Genomic DNA, 22,271 nt, shown 5'->3' with positions numbered 1-22,271 from the left:
GCTCACGCGTTTTCCATGTTAATCGAAGCAACCGAGAGCACGCGCGTTTTTTGTCTTTCACGAAACCTACGAAACGATTCAATTTCAACGTATTTTATATCAATGACGTGTTTTTTGTATAAATGTCAGTGATATGTTTAATGAATGTAGAATTTAGATTTATATCTTCGTTATTTCTGTTCTTAATTAGTGACTGAAAATATTAAATTAACACTGTGGCTGCTTTGTGAGAAACGAAATTTATTATGTACATATCTTGTGACATATAGAAAATATATTTCACCAAAGTGACAAAGCTTGGAGCTCCGTTGAATATGTTCTTTCGGAAAGGATTAAGCAAATATACATACATACATATACATCTTGGCGAAGTTCGAGCGTGAAGTTCACAATTTATCATCACCACATGTGTGTGTTCTTTTATAATTCATAATACTACGAAGTTTTTTAAAGCTAATATGATTAATAGTTTCAAGTATCGTCTGGTTTTATGACAGTGAACATTCTCGCGTGAATGTATCGCTTACAGCGAGATTTACGGACGCCCTCCGCGATTCTAGACCACGTGATGCGTGACATTTCACCCGATGGACCAGCATACCGGAAATGTATTCTATACGCACGCGATATATTTTACTCTTAACGTTATTCAACCACTCGTAAAGGTTGATCGAGGTGGCACCGGTTTGCCGGTTGAAAAATGTTACGAAATACTGCGTCTCTCCCGACGCGTGGAAACATTAACATTCGCATATTTTTGCGCTCGCGTTTAACGGTCACTATCCACGGAACGATAAATCTCGTTGGAATTCATTATAACTGTCAGACGATAAAATTTGATGCCGAAACAAATGGTTTCTCTCTCTCCCTCGAAACGTTCTCTTGGAGCAGAACGAGCATCGATTTTTCAAGAATCAGAAAACCAATAATTCTTTCATCCGTTTCCTCTTGTTCGAATTGGATGAGAGAGCGAGGATGACGAGCGAAATCGATTAGTTCGAATCCAATAGGAATTCCGTATGAATGGCTTTTCTCAAAGTGCCATCGACTATCGTGAGATAACCTGAATTACTCGAAACTCTGCCAAAGAACAGCCTGGCGAATTAACAAACTTCGTTTTGGTCCAGTACACTCAAATACCGAATGTCTTTAGAAAGATACTTCTTTCCGAGATACGAGTCAGAGGTTTTAGAAAGATTCTCGACTCTATCTACGTTTTTCGATTGGTCGTTATTCTTGTTTTGTGGACGTTTTTCCACTAGCTCTACTGTGATAATTATCTTTCACGTTGTTAGAAGTTTAACAGATAAGAGATAAAAGACAATAGTGTAGTATCGTAAATTATTATGATTAATTTATTTATAATAAATGGATTAAACAGATGTTAATTAAACAAGAAACAATGGTTATTTAACATGAACTAACAACAACAACGTATTATAATTAAGACAACTAAATAATTAATTAACAAATCTCGCCACCACAGATTCAGCTCTCTCTCAACAACGCTAACAACTCTATCCCGACAACGCAATTCGCACTGTCTGACTTCTCAACTCATACTCCTGTTAATTCGTTTATCTCCCTTAGCAACCCCTTGTCTTGTTATATCTTTTGTCTTAGCCGCACCACACACATGCTCAGCAACCGCTTGTTTATAATTCGCACGACATCCCCAGACCCCTACGATACTACATAGACAAAACTTTTTACTTCCTACGATAGAAGATTATTTAAGTAAAATATCGATTGGAAGAAATGTTTCCAATTCAAAGGAAGTGAAGAACTTTTAATATCAATGAAAACGTAACGATACATTTTTTACTTTAGAATACATTCTAAATTTATTCTAAAGTTCCATTTTGAAATCATCTTTATCGAATACTGCCTCGTATATCTTTAGACGATCTATACGATAATACAAAAATGTAAATATCGTAGAAAACGTTAGAGTTCCCGCCCTTCTCATTTATAATGTACTTTTGTTAAATGAATGTCGCAGAAAGAGAACAGGAGAATGAATTGCACTTGATACGTTGAATGAAACTTAATTTCTTCTGGCAAGATTGTCCTCCTTGCTATTGAACTGTTCGTTCAGAAAAGATCTGAAGAGCAATTAAAGTTTCTGAAGCTTGATCCTTCTAAACGCATCGTAACTTCGTCTTCGAGATTGAAATAAGTACATGCATATATACTAGCACAAGGCCGAGTGTAATGGGTTCCTGGATTAGCGGACTGGTTTTTCCTTAATTAGAATCTGTCGTTATGATCTTGCATCGCATATATGATCAGCCAAGAGAACAAGTTCTTCCTGTACGTGAGCAGTGCATCACAAACAGCTGAAGAATCCGAAATTAGCATCGACGAACTATTCATACTTACTGCATATCTACTTCGATGGTCTTAAGCTCTAAAAATTGCCATCATAAATATAACATCAATGAAGAGGGCATATTAAATTTTTAAACGATTGTTACAGAAATTTGCATGAAGATCGTATCATCTTATTCTAAGAAGATAAATATTACTTGCGATACTTAAATTATCGTCAAACATAAAGTATAATTATTTCGATATTCCAAGATATAAAACTCCTTTCATAAGTATGAGAAGTCCAATAACAAAGATCTGTAGCGAAGATAATATCATAAATATGAGCATATGAATAAAATATAAAATAATATAAAAAATTTAACATAAAAAAATGAAATAAGCAAGACACCATCGGTAAATGACTTAAACGGTCGATGTTGTAGATGAAACTGGAGAGAAAGATGAATATATTCTACAAAATCTTGATAAACTGACCTGAGAGATTTAAACATAACCAGAAATTAAAAGTTTCATCATAATTTCGATATAAACCATCACATCGTACATAAACGAATTCCCTCATTTCCTATCAAAACTCGCGAACAAACCATTGAAATCTAAACGCTCGTTCGACCACCCCAGCCAACAGAAACACGAAGAAACGGAAGAACACCGGAGAAATACTCGGGAGACGGAGAATCGAATGGCCTAGGGGCCTCGAAACCGTATCCGGGCATTTGGATCGACCACCTTCCGCGCTCGATTCACTTGCACGAGTCCGTTGACCGAAACGGCGCATATGCAAAGTGTACAACGAGTTACCGTGGCGGATACGGTAGGTGGACTGTGCCAGTAGTGGGCCCTGTGGGAACACGCAGGCCCCGACCAGGAACAAATTGCGATTTTATTATAATCGCGGCAGACCTGTCCTTACGTCCTTCCTTTTTCTTCCTGCTGGAGCACCGCCGCGAGGTCCTTGCCTGTTTAATGGCGACCCATCGGTACCGCCCTCGAACGCGTCGCGCATCGCGATGTCGTTACGTTATCGGAAACTCGACCAGGTCTAACTACACGAGGACACACAACGATCGGTAAAACCAATTTTTTCTCGATCCATGATTCCTTCTCTCCGATCTCTGGTTTCGTGAATCATCCGAATATGCAGGCTCTACGTGGGTGATTCAACCGGTACGAGGGATTTTTTGCTGTGATTTTGTTCCTCGAAGGCTGCGGGAGGATGCTGGCCCATTGGAACGTGGCCGTGTTTTCCCTGACGTGACTAATTTCATTTTGTCGCAGATGACGAGGCATGCGCTCTTATGGTCGATTCTTTGGACCCAGTAGTATTAGATAGGAAGCGAAGAGATAGGGTAATCTTTATTAATGTCCTGCGGTTTAGCCTATCTTGCGGTAGGCTATGTCAGAGTTATTCTCGAAATGCTGTTGTACGGAGAATTATGCTTCGGGGTAGGATGATTTGAAAGTAACGATAAGCAGTAAACTTTGGAACTGACTGTGACAAAGTTGTACGTATCGTGGAGCAGATGGAGAAGAAGGGAAGTTGGTCTGGTTATACGAAGAACAGTCTAGGATTATCGACAAATTTTGGGGAATAAACGAAACGAATTTTTGACTTTCTGGCAGTGTTTATAATAACACGATTTATAGAATATCGTTATCGCCAAAATTCCTTGCATGTTTCATACCGGATGCAAAAGATATCTACTTTCAACTTTTTGTGGGAAATAAATATAAATACCGCTCAAATGGAATTATTAAGATTCAAAAGAACCTAAATACGCTCATATCATTTTTCAGCTTTACGACTCATTTCTAGTTCCCGATCCAGAATCAAGCCAACAAGCAAATTAAATGGGATGTCCCAGAAACTCGAAAACTACGGAATACACGACTACAGAAGATAGAAGATAAACTGTTAATCGACTATAGAATGTAGATAGTTCATCGATCGAATGGTTCGCGAGCAATTTCTTGAAGAAGATGTAGTCGAAACCTCTCGTTCGACATCGAGATTAAATTATAGAGGCGAACATTTAAACGGCCGACAATTCGTAGGGTATAAATGCCAAAGTCCTCGAGGGCTGAACAACGTGCAATCGGCAGCCGTAAAACCAGTCGCTGTAACTAAATCTTCCGTGACGTTATCCGGTGCACGTAACGTTTCGGTATCATTCGTCCAACACCTGTTCGTCCGTAAACGAACGGCACCGAACGACAAAAACGGAATTGGAGGAAAGAGACTCCTCGACCGTGACGATCGACAATCGACAATCGACGTTTCGACTTCGGCCTTCACTAGGGCATCGAGAGAGATCGTCCAATTCACAGAACCCTGACATTACATTCTATGGAATTCCTCCTTTTTCTATCAAGGTCTTGTAATGGAAAGCCGATTTGTATAGATCGATAGCTAATCTCGTTCTGATAAACGTGATCGAACAGTTTTTCTAGAGGAGACCGTACGTGGAGATATTTTCCTTAAAATTTCCTTTGTTGAGGAGAGTGACTTTTCTTAGTGATAATTTGAGTGATTTGAAAAAAAGATTGATGAAATAGAAAGACTTTCGAATTAAATGTAAACTTTAAATATGTTTTAGAAGCGTATCAAAATGAAAACTACGATTAACCTAGCCGAAGTAGGATTTTTTAATAAAAAGTTTCATAAGTAACTTCAATTAGTAGTAACTAAAATACTCGTTTTTATAAAATGGACTGAAAACTTAATAATATTTCAAAATTGATATTCTTCGTATCGATATAACTTTTTATATTTGAATTTAGATCATTTAGTCGCTGCTATTTCCGTTCTAAATAGTCGTACAATATCACAGGCATCATAGATGTAGATCACGATATGTATATTCATATGAAAATTGCTCAAAAATGTTAATACGTTCTCAAAATATTCCAGTTACTAAATATGCTATGATACAGTTACTATAATATATGCCCGAAATTTTTTCCTCGAAAAACGTACATACCTGTTCTTCGGTGTGATTCATCATAGCCTTAAAAATCAAAGCGTTTTCCTTGTTATTCTTCAGGATACATTGAAATATTTAAGGTTCTTCGTGCTTTTGCCTCTTAAGGAAAGTTAAATTACGGAAGCTCTTACGAACTAGTGATCAAATACTTTTAATTGAATGAAAAAAGACAATGACAACGCAGGAAGGAATTTCAATTTTCTCTGATATTTCAAGATAGTAGATAGGATATTCTATCCAGGAACCAAAAATATAGCAGCCATTTACAACGATAAAATCTTACTAAAATTATTTAAGCTAAGATATGGATTCTTATACTGTACAAATTTGGGTTACGACAGTTATAGTCCCCAATTTTAACAAACCGGGTATCATATAAAATAGCCTATCCTGTAAGATAGTTACTACGAATCAATATATACATATCATGTATTATCGTTGATTGACTTTATAGCAGTTAACGATTATTATTCATTCTCCATGGAAATAAATCACCTTAATGGTGAGCTGTATAGCTATTTATTCAAAGTCGATCGGGAGAAGTGTTATCGTGTTGTTGGTTCGCGACGACTCTCAATCCCTCCGTGATGTTCAGCGACGAAATCGAGCACGGTCATTTCGTGAATACCGGTACTCTCAGTCCCCGTGTAGAATCATAACGGTGCTTCTTAAAGAGAGAAAGAAAAAGGGAAAAAAGCGGCCGACTGTTGGAAAAAGCGAAGCGTCACTCATTACCTGGAACGCTCGTGCTTCCACAAAAACGTAGGATCAAATTGCCTCACGTAGACGTATGGTACCCAGGATGCTGAGTGTCTTTCGTTTTTTGCCCTTCCGCTAGCGGTATGGAATGTTTCGATACAATGTAGCGGCTGCTTTCCAAGATGACTCCAATGGAACCTGGAAACGGGAGAATCCACGGGGACCCCTTTGTCTCCAGCTTCGACGACGAAAGTAATTTTACGTTTGGATGTTCTAGTTTGGACTTTTCTGACCAGCATTGTACTTGGCATATCTGTAACTTTTACAAGCTAGTTATCAATAAGACGATAAAATAAAACAATTGATGTATATACATATGTATGTACATATGTGATTAGTAAGTAGCGTATTATGTTCCTGTTAGATTAATATTTGATGAACGTTCTTTATTAGAAGATTTGGAGTACTGAAATATTAGAAGATTTTGATTTGACAGAAATGAGGAGTGGAAAAAGAAAAACGTAGGAAAGAATATTCGATAAGTATACAGAATTTTGAAGATGAAATGTTAATTAAAACAATATTTATTATAAAATGTGTAATGTATAACTGAACGCTACTTAAATCAAAGATCATTTTGAAATTTCAAAAACACATCTGCTTAAACAAAATTTATGCCTATTATCAGAATAAAAATAAAGTGATGTTCACGAGATATCTGTATGGATAGACTAATTTCTAAATTAGTAGAGATATCCTGTATACAAATCAAGTAGTAGAAATATAAACGGAGATATTAATATAAAATTGTGAAATAAACAAAGAATATCGAATATCGGATGCCAGTGTAACTTTAAATAAACTTTCGAGAAATCGATTTTGGTTCATAAGATTCTCACGAAAATTACTTATATCATCATGAAATAACCTAGAAAATCGATATTAGACAAGGTGTAAAAAATCCAATAACCTGCAAGCAAGTAAAAAGCTACTATAATTCATCCTTAAAGAAGCTACCGTCACCGCGTGCAACGTCTCCCCAGGTACCAAACAACCACTGTAAAAGCCATATTTTCTCAAGTTCTAGACCATCAAGAATATTCCAGCCAGACAAATTACCCCATCTCACACGCACTACACAAAACCATGCAGCGCACTTGCGCCAAACTTTCCCTCGCATTTTCAAGCAATGCTGAGGAACTTTATATTCACTCGATCACAAACTTCTTCATATACCTTTCATTCTGATTTCTTTGATACAGTCTTTATATTCTAGTTGTCGATGAGTGTTAAATTTATCTAACGTGTTACGTTTAGTACTTGATATCACTACTACCACAATTTTTTCACCATATTATTGTGGAATACATTATATAAGAGACACTGTATAGTGACGGCCAAACAAATCTTTTAAAGTAAAAGGGAGAAACATTATATATAATAATAATTCGACAAAACTGAATTACAATTGACAAAAGAAATGAATTTACAATATAATTATAATGTAATTATAGGACATATTATGTATAGAATAGGCAAGTATTTAATGCAGAGTAAATGTTTAATATAAATTTTACTTAAAATTTTACTGAATTTTATACTTTCTTCTGTCTGTCACTGTATTTCTGAGGTGTAAGTGTTGTCCGTGATAATTGTAGCTGCTGGCTGTAACCGAGCGACAATCAACCAATCAAATGATAAAATCCCTTAAAGCATATAAGGGAAAGCAGACCACCTCTTCTTCGCTTTACAGATGGCATTTTCATCCGGTGGTTCTCCACATCTCAGCAAATAGGAGTATTAGTAACCATGAAGAAAAATCGGACTACCGTCGCTGGAATTTGAAACCCGGGTCCCGAACGTTCGTAACCTAAGGCGCTAACCACTGCACTGCCGTCATCCGGTACTAGTTTGTGTCAAGTGGTGGTATTTGTACTGTATCGAGTACCGCCACATTTCAATCATTGCACTCTCTTCAACGATGACCAATTTTCCCGAACAAATTAATAGCAGAAGTGATCTTTCAGTATAGCGTAACACTGCGTAATAAAATTTTCATTGGTCCACGTATTTCGACCGAGTTCGTTATCGGAGAATTAACAACAGAAGAGTGGTGCGGCGGTTCGTTTGAATTCCCATGGTCGTTATCAGAGGATTCAACTTTTGTATCCTTTTTCTTGCTTAATCGAAAAAATTGTTATCGAACCAGATCCTACCACCGGGGCAGGGCGACAAAAAGACGAAAAGGGCTGAGGGAATGGTTCAAATGGACAAGAAGAACAGAGGAAGACGGAGAACACCGGCTGGCGCCACAGAGGCACAGGATCGGCCGAGCGTGACGGAAATATGCGAGACACATTGCGCTCGCCAACGGTGCGTCTAATCCGATCGGGATTGCCGTGGAACGTGTGAGGCCATGCAAAAGCGTTCCGCCGATTCGGGCCAACTTTACGACCGTTCCACCAGAGGTGCTTTCCTGTCGATGAAGCACGCACGATCTCCTTGAGTTCGCTACGTGATACGAACTTTATTTTTGGAGAGTTGCATCGAATATAGGTGAAGTTTATATTTTGTACACTTACAGATGATACGATAAAAATAAATGTTTTATGTACTTTATAATATAAGTAAATTTTTCTTTCTGTTGAATTACGCGCGAGGTCGATGTTGTCCCCGTTAGTCAAAATATCTTATCTACAATTTCAAGATATCTAAAAATATTGAAGTTGGGAGAACAATTAACAAAATCTGAGAGTATCGAATTGAAATTACTTCCTCTACGCTGTGTTTGATTTTCTTCGTTCGATTTACAAAATTTAGTTAGTACGTCACAGGCTGCACAATATATCGCTATATTACAGACTGTATATATTATGTATAAAAGATTAAGAAATATCGAGTAACTTAAAATAATCGATATATCTTGAAAGATGATAAATGATTAAACTACGTAAACTCGAAATCAAAGTGAAACTTATAGATAAGATATAAATATTATGAAACAAAGGATTAAATAGAATCGAATCCCTGTACATAGAGAAATTAAGAAATCAGTTATCATCTAAAAAGTCACAGTATAAAAGACTACATTTTATTTCACCGACTTATCTTTCATACACAATATATGACACCCCACCATAAAAGTTAATGAAACATGTCTGCCTCCCCTTTTTCACTTGCAAACTTACCGACATGCACGGAAAAAGAGCTGTAAAAAGTGGTCACCCTTAAATTAACGGTGGCCCATAAAATCAATAAAACACAGGACAAAAAGAATCTACCAAACAGCACGTACCGTTAATGCGGGCACAAAACAGGCGGCGTTCTCGGTGCGCTTCGTCCTGAAACACGGAAGGCCATCCGAACGCGATTACAACGCGGTGTGTTGAAGCCGGAGGAAGTGCTTTGCCGTGCTCGAGGCGACGCGATCTTTTTTCTTATTACGGACGCAATGAATTCTCCCGGGTGGACGCAATGGATGACGACGTCGGACATTGCCGGGTACACGATTACACGCCGCGTGGCGTTTGCCAAATGTCGGGGTCAACCGAACTGCTGGGACAATAATGCAAAATTCCAGCGAGGTTCCCTCGAAAATGCGTTGTGGGGCGCCACTTGGCAATTTTTCTTTTGTACGTGCCAAGTCGCGGAGCGGCGAACGCGGTTGAATTGTTGAAACAAAGTCTCGATGGATCATGGCGCGAACGATAAAAATAGCAAAGCAGGAAGAATGCGAAAGATCTTTATATCGCTGGCACGATTCCGTGAGCACGTCGATCAACCGTCGCCCCGTGATCTGGATGATCGTCGATCGCGGATCGCGATGCTTTCTGGCAATCGCTACTGCTATGTGGTACTACTTGATGCTACTTCGTGACTGTAATGATCACCTGACTTTTCGTGGAAACGGTTTCGTTAATTCTATTTGTGTTTATCTTGCTTATTCTTGGAAATACGAAGTTTGGCGAGGGAGACAGAGTAATTGGAATTCTGCAGTTTTAGACGCGTGAGTGTGTTTAGAGAAACGCGAAGATGAAATAAATATGAAAATATCGTTGGGTGAAGAGCTCTGTGAACCTTTCTGCTTGAGATTTGAAAACAGATATAAGAATATTACGTACGTGATTATGTAAGATAGCATATTCCGTCCACTCTTGTCCTAAATTGTAAACTTTATTTTATTCATTAAATTTAATTACACCAAACATTTAATTATTTGTCTAAAACATTTTGATAATCAAGTAAGTTCGTCGTACCGTTTCTATGCTCATCTCTATCGATTAACGTGGCATAAACTTTCTTCGTTACTTAACAGATACTGGCATTTATTGCTAGTTATTCACTTTCGACGAAAATTGATTAAATATTATTGCAATAATTTGTGAACTATAAGTCGTTTCATTCTTTCTTAAATTGCAATAATTTTATATTGTACGTTTAATATCGTACATTAGATACAACGTACCTATAATAAGACACTATAGAAACCTGTGGCTGCCGTGACGACTGGCAACAAATTTTCCAGAACCGTTCCTGCAACATTCGCCGCTGTAAACACTCGAATGAAATCGACGACATTCACATAGAATTTCCATGCGTATCGCAGATATTTTACAGTTTCAAAGATATGGATTTCTATAAATTGAGGGTGGAATTTCTCGGGAGTATTACCTCTCACGTCCATAAATACAAATACTCCGGCTGCGTCTCGAATTCGATTACCATTCGTGTCAGCGGCATTTCTTTGTTGGATGTTGCACGACTTGCCTTAAAATCGACCCGACTGGTGACGAATGTCCTCGATGCGACATCGTCGCCGCTGGTCCCATCTGAACAGGGGTGGAGAATTTCGGTGGTTGCTGGAGAGAGCGGAACCCCTGCTAAAATCAATACTCGCATACCCTCACCCTCGTTGTCATAGGTCCAGACTAGGATTATCGTTTATTTCGGTATTTAACGTGGCTCGACAAAATAACGGACCAGTCCTTTTGTTCGGGGATTAAACAGGAGCCGAACATTTATTAGGCGGCAAATTAACGTTCGTTAAATATTTTCGAGATTTCACTTAATTCTGCCTCATCGATGAGTCGTTGCCACGATAATTTTATTCCATCGGATATTTGGCGAGTGGATTGTGGAATGTTCGCTAATTTACGTTAAATAATTTTAGGAATTCCCTGTTCTGATTATTTATTATAATACATTATTAGTTATTAGCTCGACTATGCGTTTTAATTTTTATTTAAGTTTTAAATAAATTGATAATGCACAGGTCTTATACTCTTTTAGTGAGTTCTGAGTGATAAAAATTCGTGAAAGGATTGAATACGTGACGTTCTCTCCGAGACATCTCCAAAGCTTTTGAATTTGCAGATTCAACATTTCTTCAAATTAACAATACAACGTTTTATATAAATATAAATTCCTACATTAAAATTATACAGAAACGGTAACGTAAACTGTGTTAGAATCACTTATGTATTATTCAATACATGAGTTTCTAGTTACCATTAATTTACAATTTGCTTAAATGGTAATTATGAATTTGAAGTCTTTTCAAATAGTTTAACCCGTAACGCAAACCGCATTCGAGCTATTCGTGTCTTTGTTTTCCACATTTTTTCTTGAAGAATTCTTGCACATTGTTACGGTTGGTAATTACTTCTTGTAAGAAATTTTATAGAAATTATGTTTTTTTTTTTAAAAAAGGAAACGGATACTTGAGAAAATGTATATTTTTTCCGAGAAAAATTTTTCGATGCTATTTATTCCAAATGAAAATACATTTTCACCTATCTATTCAGCATCGTGACACTTGCGTTCCTAATTTAATGATTTTATTATGCTATGGTAACAAAATTCACAAAATTATTAGAAACATGAAGATAGAAATTTCACACGAATACGCAAGGTTCAACAAGTGTCATTTATTGCAGCCACAAGTAGGAATAATCAAAACCTTTAATGACAAACCTACTAAATAACCCACCCTTTTAATATTCTATTCTAATTCAATTCTTAGGGATTTTGTTCACTGTCGATATCGACATATAAGCCGAACCTAAGGAGATGAAAACACATCAATGGAAGATTAGGAATCAACTAGGAATATTATTCGTCTGATTTTAACACCTTATTTACCAGAAGTTCGTAATAAATAATCCTCTTCCAATCTCATCGAATACATAAATTATCAAAAATGTCCCAACCTTCTCAATTCAATAAAATATATGGAATATCAAAAGCATTTTTTTCAAGTAACTCAATATGTACCATCCTAGACTACTAGACTACTAGACATATATTCTTCAATATATTCAGTGCCAGTTTAATACATTCAGCTCCAATTTAATACCAAAATCCAATCAGCCAGCGATATACCTATTAAACATAAGAATCTCAAGACTCAACAACGACGCTACATCTTTTCTCTAAAGACCGTCAAAAGGAGCGTCGAAGGAACACCACGAGAGGAGCCGAGACTCCATGAAACACGATAGGCTTTATGTACGTTAATTTCTCCATGAGACGGTAGCTGACAGAGCAGCATAAAGGAATCCAGCACAGAGACCGTGCAACCTGAGTTTAATTACGCCACCTTCAGCATCCATGGCAGGCGCGGAGCAGCTTTGCTATCCATATTTTCACGGCCTGCCGACCACGTCCTTCGTTCCGTTCCAGTACACGTCACTAGGAGACGATCGAATCTTTCATGAGCTTTAGCGTTCGAGTTCTCCCTCCGAGGCTTTGCCTCGCGTTTTCCGCGAGAGTCCGCAGCCAGTCGAGGAATTCATTGCACCTGAAATAATCTGACCGCGCGTTACGCCGCCGCGCGAATGAATATTCCGCGCGGAACGAATAATTCAATGGCTAATTATTTCACCGTGTTATCGCATATCTATGTCCCAATGAACGCGGTACACGAGCCGCGCGATGAATAATAATAATCCGCGATGGCACTACTGTTACCATCGTCTTATGCGTTTGTCAATTATCGTAGCCACAATTGTGTCATTGTCATTTTTTGGGGCGACGGGAGTCGCGAATTGACAGACGTTCCATGGAAATTAGAAAGAGAATGCGTGAAATGTTTAAATGTGGAAATGAATTCTGTGATTAGGAAAGTTTTGAATAGTGTACTTTGAGAATACAGACGTGATGTACTCTTCTATAGACTGTAACCTTCAAATACTATTACCATAAGTATGGAAGAGAAGTATAAAAGAATAGGTAAATGTTGACGAACTGACGTTTCATCGTCAATGGAAGTTATAAGTTCCATAAGCAAATTAGTGTAGGCTAATTTCAAAAATCGAACAATGAGGCGTTGATTGCGTGCGATCAATGGAGGCTAGGAGACAAGCTTTGATAGATAAATCTGATAAATGTATGATTAATATTAGGAGCCAAAAGATAGGTAAATATAAACGAATCAATAGCACATGATTAATGGAAATCTTTGGTAACTTTGGTAACTGTATTTGATGAATAAATGAACATAGACCAATCAATGATCGCTAGAAATCACTATTACTGTTACTACTATTGTTCTTATTAGTTAATGTAAGAAAAGCTAATGAAACAAAGATGAAATAAAGCATATACTTCGATTATAAGGATATCTTCACAATATCGCAAATATTTCGTTATGTGAAGGATTTGCCGGTTTTTGAAATTGCCTGGTATACTCCACGTTCAAACTACAGGTGTCCACGTCGCAACTGATCGTAGATGTCCTAGTCATAACGTATTTCTTTGAGTTTTTCCCGGGTTTTATAGCTCAGCTTCCTCGCTACGGTTGCATGAATGTTCGAAACTGTTTGTATGCAAACATACTGCAAGTATACCGCTTTCTTATCGCTTACTATACAACAACGTGAGCCAATAAAAACATTGAGTGAGCGACACAAACCGATAACGAACAAGTTTAGGCTCTTAACTTAATAGACTGATAATATATACATTCTATAAGCCATTTTGTGACAGAAATGGAATACGGTGGACTGTTAAGAAAATCATCGACGAACCAATCCACCATTACATCATCTCTGGAAACCCATTGGGTTAGGTTGATGGACCTCGTAAGCCTGTTATCAAATGATATATCTTAAGTGGTTAAAGCATATCCTCGTGGAATACCCGTTAGTTCTGCTACTAAATAAGAGTTCAGACGTGGATTGAAATGGATTACATAAATTAAACCATGGAAAATATGTTTTATAGGATACTGCTGGAATATTGAGTCGCAGACAGAATTTATATTGTGCAGTGTTAAACAAAGCGATGGAAACTATGTTTAATAATAAAATAATAATATAGTAACAGTTATATGTATATGCTCAATATTAATCTATAATCTCTCTATTCTCTCTAAATTCTCTAAGTTTGAAGTTTCGACGTTTGGTTCTTACTTTAATTTTGACTAACAGGTACCATTAATTTCATCTACGATTCATCTACGTAAAGAAACGCAAATGTTTCAGACAAAACTCAAATTCAAGAAAAAAGAAGTTACGGTATGTCCAACTCATTCACATATTAAAGTCATTAATACAATTAATTTAATATTCTAATTAAACATTAGAATTCTAAAAATAGCACTTGTGTTACGTTTTCTATACCTTGATTTTCTTTTATATCTAGTATTTTGCCCGACCACTATAATGAAGAATACTTTGTTCCCCTAATAAGCTATCGCGTACTTACTAACCTGCCGTGAGCTGCTGTCGTTACTTTTCAATTAATTCTCCAACACGAAGAAAGGGAACATAATACTTGTTATCTCATACAATTTTGATGTCAAATTCTATATATTAAACTCCTAAAATGTATCACTTTAAAGACTACATCATCTTCTCAACACGTTCTAATTACGAGAAGCAATTACATAAAATACGATGTAAAAACGAAGTACTAAATTGCTTTGCATTATTGAAAACAGCTAGTAAAGCTACTTAGTATACTACAGGGACATCGAAGTACATATAATCACGCTTTGGTTATTCATTACCATCACGACCGGTTGCCCTCGATAGCAGTAAATTAACGTAATCGCAACAATAACAGGCTTGTTAAGTCGCCTTTTGCTTCGTTCTGCCTCGCTACAACTATACTTTAAGGTACAGCTGACCTGGCTTCGTAAATTTGTATGACAAACCATAATGACATAGTAGTCTTTCTACATATCGCGAGAAACTAACTGTTCCTAGTATTAACAATTTCCCTTCTGATAAATTTTCTTTCTCGCGAATAAATATATTACATAATAATAAGTTTCACTTTCATCAGATCATACATTTCCTAATAATAATTTCTTCTTAAAATCAAAAGAAAGTTGCACGTAGAATCTCTGCAAGACTGTGGATGTTTATTATATAAATCTTTCAGTTATCGACAAGCGAAAAGTAAATTGGTACACCGGAAAACATTTCAGAATAAAACGAACAACAAACTTCGACTATGTGCAGCAATCATTTTATATATTTCATATACATATTACAATTTGAATTATTTAATATTTTACGAAATAAATATCCGTACAGTTGGAGACCGTCATTTCTGGAAAATCTCTGTTTAAAAGCAATATCTGGATCCATGAACGGCGCAATATCGTCTGAAATATGCAATCGTTTATCCATGGATCGTTTGGAGCGTAAGAAGCAGCGTTATCAAATCCAGGCAGCGACTCGGAAAATAGCAGATCGCGAAAATATGATCCTCGAGGGTACGTAACTCCTTATTCGAATCTCTGTGCAAGGTCGTATACCTTCGAAGATAGTGAGAAACCGTTCGGTGAACTTCTTAAAACGAACGGGCTGTGTGATTGGATTGATAATCTATGGAGACCCCATGGGGCACCAAATATAATGGCTTAATTCATGTAACGGATGCTGGAGCGATCCGGTATTGGTATTGAATCCCACTATCCGGGATAATAAAGTAGAGTAGTATCTTGCCAAAACGATACCGTTAGAAGTCGTTCTGTTTGTAACAATTGTCAAATTTATCCGCTTGATGTTTTGAATAGCATATAATTGGATCCGCCGAGATAAAATGTTTCTGCTACAATTAATCTGCCGTCGATTAAAAATAAAATTGTCCGATATATTGATTTTACTATTCGTAGTTCTTCTTCGTTTAAGTTAACAATAATGACAATTGACTAATACCGTTCTTCTTTCTTTTTTCTTTTCTGTTCTTAACTCTTTCGACCTGATCTTTTTCTACCTAATCTTTGTTCTTTTTTTCGAGAAGAAACCCACAATACCAACTTACGGATGAGTTTAAAATTGTAAACTTAAAAAGCTCGTTACGCGATTAACGAAAAAGTCTAATGGAAGATTAGATATATCTCCGCGTTTGGAATATTCGCAATTCACATTCCACGCTGAAACTTACGTACACGGTTATGCAGCATTTTCAAAATCACGTGGAACGTTAATCTTTATTTTTTAAAGAAATCTGACACCAGGATCGAAAATCTGACCATCCAAGGACTTGGGATCACGACGGGGCACGTTCCATGGTTTTATCGTGCAGGTGCGATCCTCTAACGAGAGGATCGAGTTAGATGCGGTAAAATGAGTCATCGAGGATTGATCGAAGGAAATGAGGTTTGAATGTGTGAAAGAGTGTGGTCAAGGCACGTGGAATTTCAACAGAGATAGGAATCGTCATGTAAGTAGAGACGCGTGGTACGTGTATATTATTCAAGTCGCGCTGCGTTTAAACGGCGTGATTGGAAAAAGACAGGCGATTATTTTTGCGCCGTTCCGTGTATTCTGAGACTATGCCTGTTAATGATAATCTATCGTTACCGAGAAAAAGACTATTTAGAAAAAAATACTCGCTTTCAATGGCACGCCGTTTCAACGCGCTTTAGCAAAACGCTGCTGTTAAGAAGATTCGTGCAAATGCTTGGAGTCTGACATATTTTCAAATCCTCTTTCGCATTTTATGAACGATTTAACGTTCGTTACCGAGAAGTATTTCTAATTTGTTTTTGAAAGAGTGATAAAAAGTTTTTCCACGAAAACTGAAAGTAGGATTCTGGTAAAAATTTTTTCGAAAATACAATTTTATTTCAAGTTTAACCTTCAAACGATATTTATTATTGTCTTGTGAATTTCGGTGGTTACTAACTTAATTTTGTAGATACTTTATTTTAACTTTTATTCATTTTATGCGTTTCACGTGATTTGTGATATGTAGATAATCGAAAGTATTTTCGATATTTATGCTTGGTTATTTCAGCAAATACTTACAACCTGATGTTTCATATAATAAAATTCTGTAAATATATTGGAAGTAATAACTTCTTATCTAACATTATTAGATTTTAGATATGCAACCAATTTTTAGTGCGGAATGCTAATATCCCTAAACAACCTCCAACTAACTATTCAGGAAATTCGATCAAGAGAACATATTGCTCCATTCCTACCATATTTCAGCATGGATTCTTCCACAAGCCCAAACACAATAAGAAGGAATCCCCAGTACTATCGGAAGAGAGACCTCTCAGTGTAACGAAACCTTTCATCTCTTCCATATTTGCTTCTCCATTCTTCGCCAACCCATCAACAAAATAAAAAAAAAAGTGAAAGAATTCTCAATTCTATCTCAGAACTTAACTCACAATCGAAAGAAATTTCACTCGAAGGTACAGGCCATCCCGAACGAGTTTCCGGTTTTTCCATCATATCTAGCCTGGAGGGTAGCACCAAAGGACGGCCACTGAAAACTCGCATGAGCGGCACATCGAGAAACAAATCGCTTCTGTTCATCGTACACGCTCGGGGCGTTCTCTCAACCTTCCTCTCCGTCTTTCTCGTGTCTCTGCTAGCCAGCAGAAGATTCGTATCTACGATCCTTTCTCGAAGCGAGCATCTCAAACATAACCGCAGATGTCCATAAATACGCGGCTGGAAGCGTGCGCATTGAGATTCGTCGGTGTTTGCGGCAGGTTTGCGCACACAGTGCCACCGAGGCGAGAGGGCCTCGATGCACACGAATCGGTCGTGCAAGAATCGTGTGTTTCCAGGGTGTTTCCGTGCGCCTGGAGCGCGCGCGCTGGAAAAACTACTGGCAATTTCGCTCGGACCGGGATCGTGTTTCTCGTAATGACGTTACAGCCATGCCGGGGTCCCTGAACTCTTTCCTTGCGATCGATACGACCGAGGAAAATCGGCCCCGGGAATTTCTCATTTATCAGCGCACCGCGCCGCCCGCACCCGCGAGGAACGCCGGAACACGGCTGTCAGCGATTCAAACCACAACAGGAAGCGATGAAACCAATGGGTCTCACGATTCGCGAGAACTCCTCCCTTTCCTTGAATTTTATTCTATTTTTATTTCCTTCTATTTTATCATATAGTATTCATTCTCTATTAAAGAAAAAGAGAGAAAGAGAGAGAGAGAGAGAGAGAGAGAAAGAACGGAGTCTATGAATTTTCTCAAGTAGACATGAATATTTAATGAGTGGAGAGGAATTATTACATCTCATTGGTTGTGTAAATTGTGTACATGGTAGAGGAAAGAGGTAATGAGACTTTCAGTCTCTAAGTACCTGCGATACCACGAAATTGGACCCATCAGTAATAAACGATAATTACTAGGGTGACCGATGGTCCTTTGACACATTTGATAGTCAGCTGCCCAATATTCAATAACCAAAGTTAAATTACAAGACTGTTCAATGTATTCTGTTGTATACTGCAAGTGTGTTCTCATCACATTTATCCTGTCTTATTATTACCAAATTATTCTGTCTCTACAAAATGTCTTCAAGCATATGCATTTCCTTTGATAAGAATTCAATTTTATCCAAAAGTATTATCGATTCAAACTGTTCAGTTCTTCGAGATTATATAATACATTGCTCGACAGAATGAGAGGATCCTTTTCTGCCTTTGTGATTTTTATACTCATTACTTGTCTCTCTATATCTCTTGTAATAGGTATTTATCTTAAAGCCAATTTTTATTACAATATTATCTGAATAACATGCCAATTTATCAAACTTTTAAAACTCCTTTACTTCTGTTTGTTTATATATTACCTTTATTACTTTCTTTGAATCAAATATTTTACGTAACGATTAACACATTAATACTAGTTTGTCCATGTCAACTCCATTCCTTTATTTTCTTCTTTATTTTACTTCGCCTTTTTTTTTTTTTATCGTTTTGCGTCCTCGAGTGTAAAATTCAAGTACCTCTCATTAACGCTCGTCATCGGAAGCCCTTGCTCGTTGTAATCGTCGCGCTCGGTAACCGAAACGTTTCCTAGAAATGTAGAATTATCCTTCGAGCATGGAGGGACGAGGTGAGAGAGCGTCAAGGTTCCTCGGGACAGAAGCCGCGAATTCATCTCCACCATTCGTTTCACGGGATCCGCGATCTCTTCTCGTCGATGATACCAGCCGCCGCTGGTACGATCGTTTGTGATGGCCCCCTTGGCGCCTGCGTGATTCAGGATTATTATCCTGGATGGTGAAGCCGCGATTTGCATGAACCGTGCGAATTTTCAGACATCCGCGCCGGGTCACTACTACAACTGCAATTTGGTACGTCGAAGAATCGAAAATTTTCTTCTATTAATCGTTTTGTGCTTGTAATGGATTTGATTATCAGTAATATCTTGCCAAATTTTGTTATACTTCTACGATATGTTCTGTAATACTTTTTTTTTTTTTTTGACGCGACTACATGTATAACACTTCAACTAGGCATATTACTTCTGAGTATAATATCTCTTGATAAGGAAAAATTCTTTTCAACGTTAATGCAAATTCTGTACTTTTATAAAAGACACGATAGTTCAAGTAAATAATGCAGAATTCAATTTCTTGTATATTTTTTATGTATTTTTATGTAGTTTTGCAAAGGAAGGGATCGATAGTTTTGTTTGGTATGTATCATAATGATTAATACAAATCAATTCATCGTAATCTTATAAATGAAAACTACTGGTTATCTGCATATACATCTAATGACATTGAATATTCTATCCGATGATATGATCGATTGTTAAAATTCCGACAATGCATAAAACAACGGATGAAGTTGTTCGAAAGCAACAATATGTATATAAACTTCAATTATGTAAATATAGAATGGTAATCTAACATGAATTTCCAATAAGCCTGTTCGAACACATCTAAGGAACATAATCATTTCCATGTTTAGATAATCATCTAATTAAATATAATCTATAATATTAAAGGTTTTTTTGCACATTGCACACGCATCAAAGTATAATTCGAGTTTACAAAGTACTAACTAGCTAGCTTAACGAACTTTTTCACCGTACAAAGATAAAGTTAATTAGTTAATCAAAGATACTCGATGAAATCACGATCGATCATTTTTCCCAGGGGCAATTTAACAGTTCATACCCAATCATTGGAGGAAGGGGACAAAGGGAAGCCAATTAGGCGAAATTATATTAATTTCGAGAAATAACAGGCGAAGATTAGTTAGTCGCTTCAAGGAACGGAACAATGAGCGCTACTGTGAACCGCGATAAAACGAACGCCAGTGTTTTCGATCGTCTGTACACATGTACGTATGTACGAAGACAGGATGTTATGGTTAATGGTGGTCGGACGCGAAAATGAATATGCGGTATTTAATCTTCTTTTCGCCGGAGGCGCGTAAACAAGAAAAACAGTGAAACACGCGCATTCGCTTCGCACACCTCTCAAACATTAACTGTTTGAATAACAGTTTGAGCGTCGTGCGCGGTGTGAAAAGTGCCGGTAAACGCGATCGAGGAGCTCGTTTCTACACTTCGGAAATTTCACGATGCACGTACACCTTGAGTATTCCTTCTCTTTTTGCCTGGCCAATCAAACATGACGCTCCATTGAAAATCGAGTTGTTATATATCTTTCTTGTTTCGACGATTATCTGCACACCTTCGTGATTTAATTAGATGTAGCTCTTTACGTAATCCTAACAGTAATTATATAATTAATAAATACGATCGATATTTTCTTAGAAAAGATTGGAATCAGAAATAAACATCATTTTGAAGAATGATAAAAAACCATAAGTATAGGTTTTGCTTTAAAACTTTCAATTATTAGAATTACAATTTTTCGCACATTTGAATGCGATAGTATATTTATGTATACTACATGCCAATTTAATTTAATTAAGTACGTGAACGGATGAAACACCTTTTTATCGTGATCGGTAGATTTTCAATCTTTTCGAAGTGAAACAAATATTTGATTTGACACGAGAGATAAGTGGAGTGTGGTTTATTCGCAGGGAATCTGATTCACCCAGGCGTACATAATAAGGCTAAATTATGTTGTTTGGTATAATTGTCAGAGGCGAAACCCGGCAGTTTAACGGTCATTAACCTTGTAAATTGTATTTATCGTCGACTTGCAATTTGCACCTGTAAACACCCCAGGATGTTCTGTTCCCGTGCCTTCGCAGGTCTTCTTATCGTTGACAATCAAATTGCTCAGACAATTTGCGATAATGAATCGTGCACAATGGAAACTATCGACCATTGCATCGTGATGACTGGAAATTAGTCTGAATTATTTCCTGGAATAAAGATCTGACAACAATAATTTGTAAGCTCAATGATATCTGATCTCGAAAATAGACACGACCAAATAAATATATAGAAATAAAATTATTGGAAAATAAATTTTATAAAGGTAAGTAATAAATATTGAATATGTTTTTAATACAAAAATTTTTGCGAGTTATAAGAAAATCGATTTGCAAAATTACGATTAGTTAAGTTTAAAAAAATTAGCTATTAACAGATCAGCGTTGCAGCTCTTCGAAGCCGTAAATTATATACAATAGAACAATCTCAAGGCAGTAGAATTTTCTTTTGAGTTCCATCAACCTATAATTGTGAGGTCGTGAGATACTGAACTTCATGAAGTCAGAGTCGTGGGATCAGCACGGACTCTGAGTGATGGAACTGCAAAGTGTATCATTCAAAGATGTAAGATGAACCATAATTTATTGCAAGGAATTGGAATATCGAACTGCACAAGACATGAGGCAGATTGTAGATCGTTTCCAGATCGTACGATCACATCATAGTCCTACGCTCATTATAGAGATATGCACCAATGGCACAATTCTCAAGTCTTCAGTTACACAGAACTCGTCTTCCCTGGTTAACACGTTAAAAAGAAGCATGTTTATTCCAATTATTTTGCATCTCACAACAATGACGCTTCATTCAACAATCCTTAACTATCATAAATTTTCA

General features: G+C 37.0%; 1 long non-coding RNA gene across 1 annotated transcript; it reads right to left on the bottom strand.

Annotated features, from left to right (window-relative positions):
• Positions 1–5,453: 5,453 nt before the first annotated feature.
• LOC126864435 (uncharacterized) lies at positions 5,454–9,706 on the bottom strand. The gene is made up of 2 exons (XR_007689167.1): positions 9,313–9,706; positions 5,454–6,330 (listed from the first exon to the last, which is right to left on the bottom strand). It is a non-coding gene; the product is annotated as an uncharacterized LOC126864435 (long non-coding RNA).
• Between the last annotated feature and the right edge of the window lie 12,565 nt (positions 9,707–22,271).

This window comes from Bombus huntii, chromosome 4, assembly GCF_024542735.1.
Source record: "Bombus huntii isolate Logan2020A chromosome 4, iyBomHunt1.1, whole genome shotgun sequence".
NCBI classification, from domain to species: domain Eukaryota; kingdom Metazoa; phylum Arthropoda; class Insecta; order Hymenoptera; family Apidae; genus Bombus; species Bombus huntii.
This window is presented reverse-complemented; position numbering and strand designations above follow the sequence as displayed.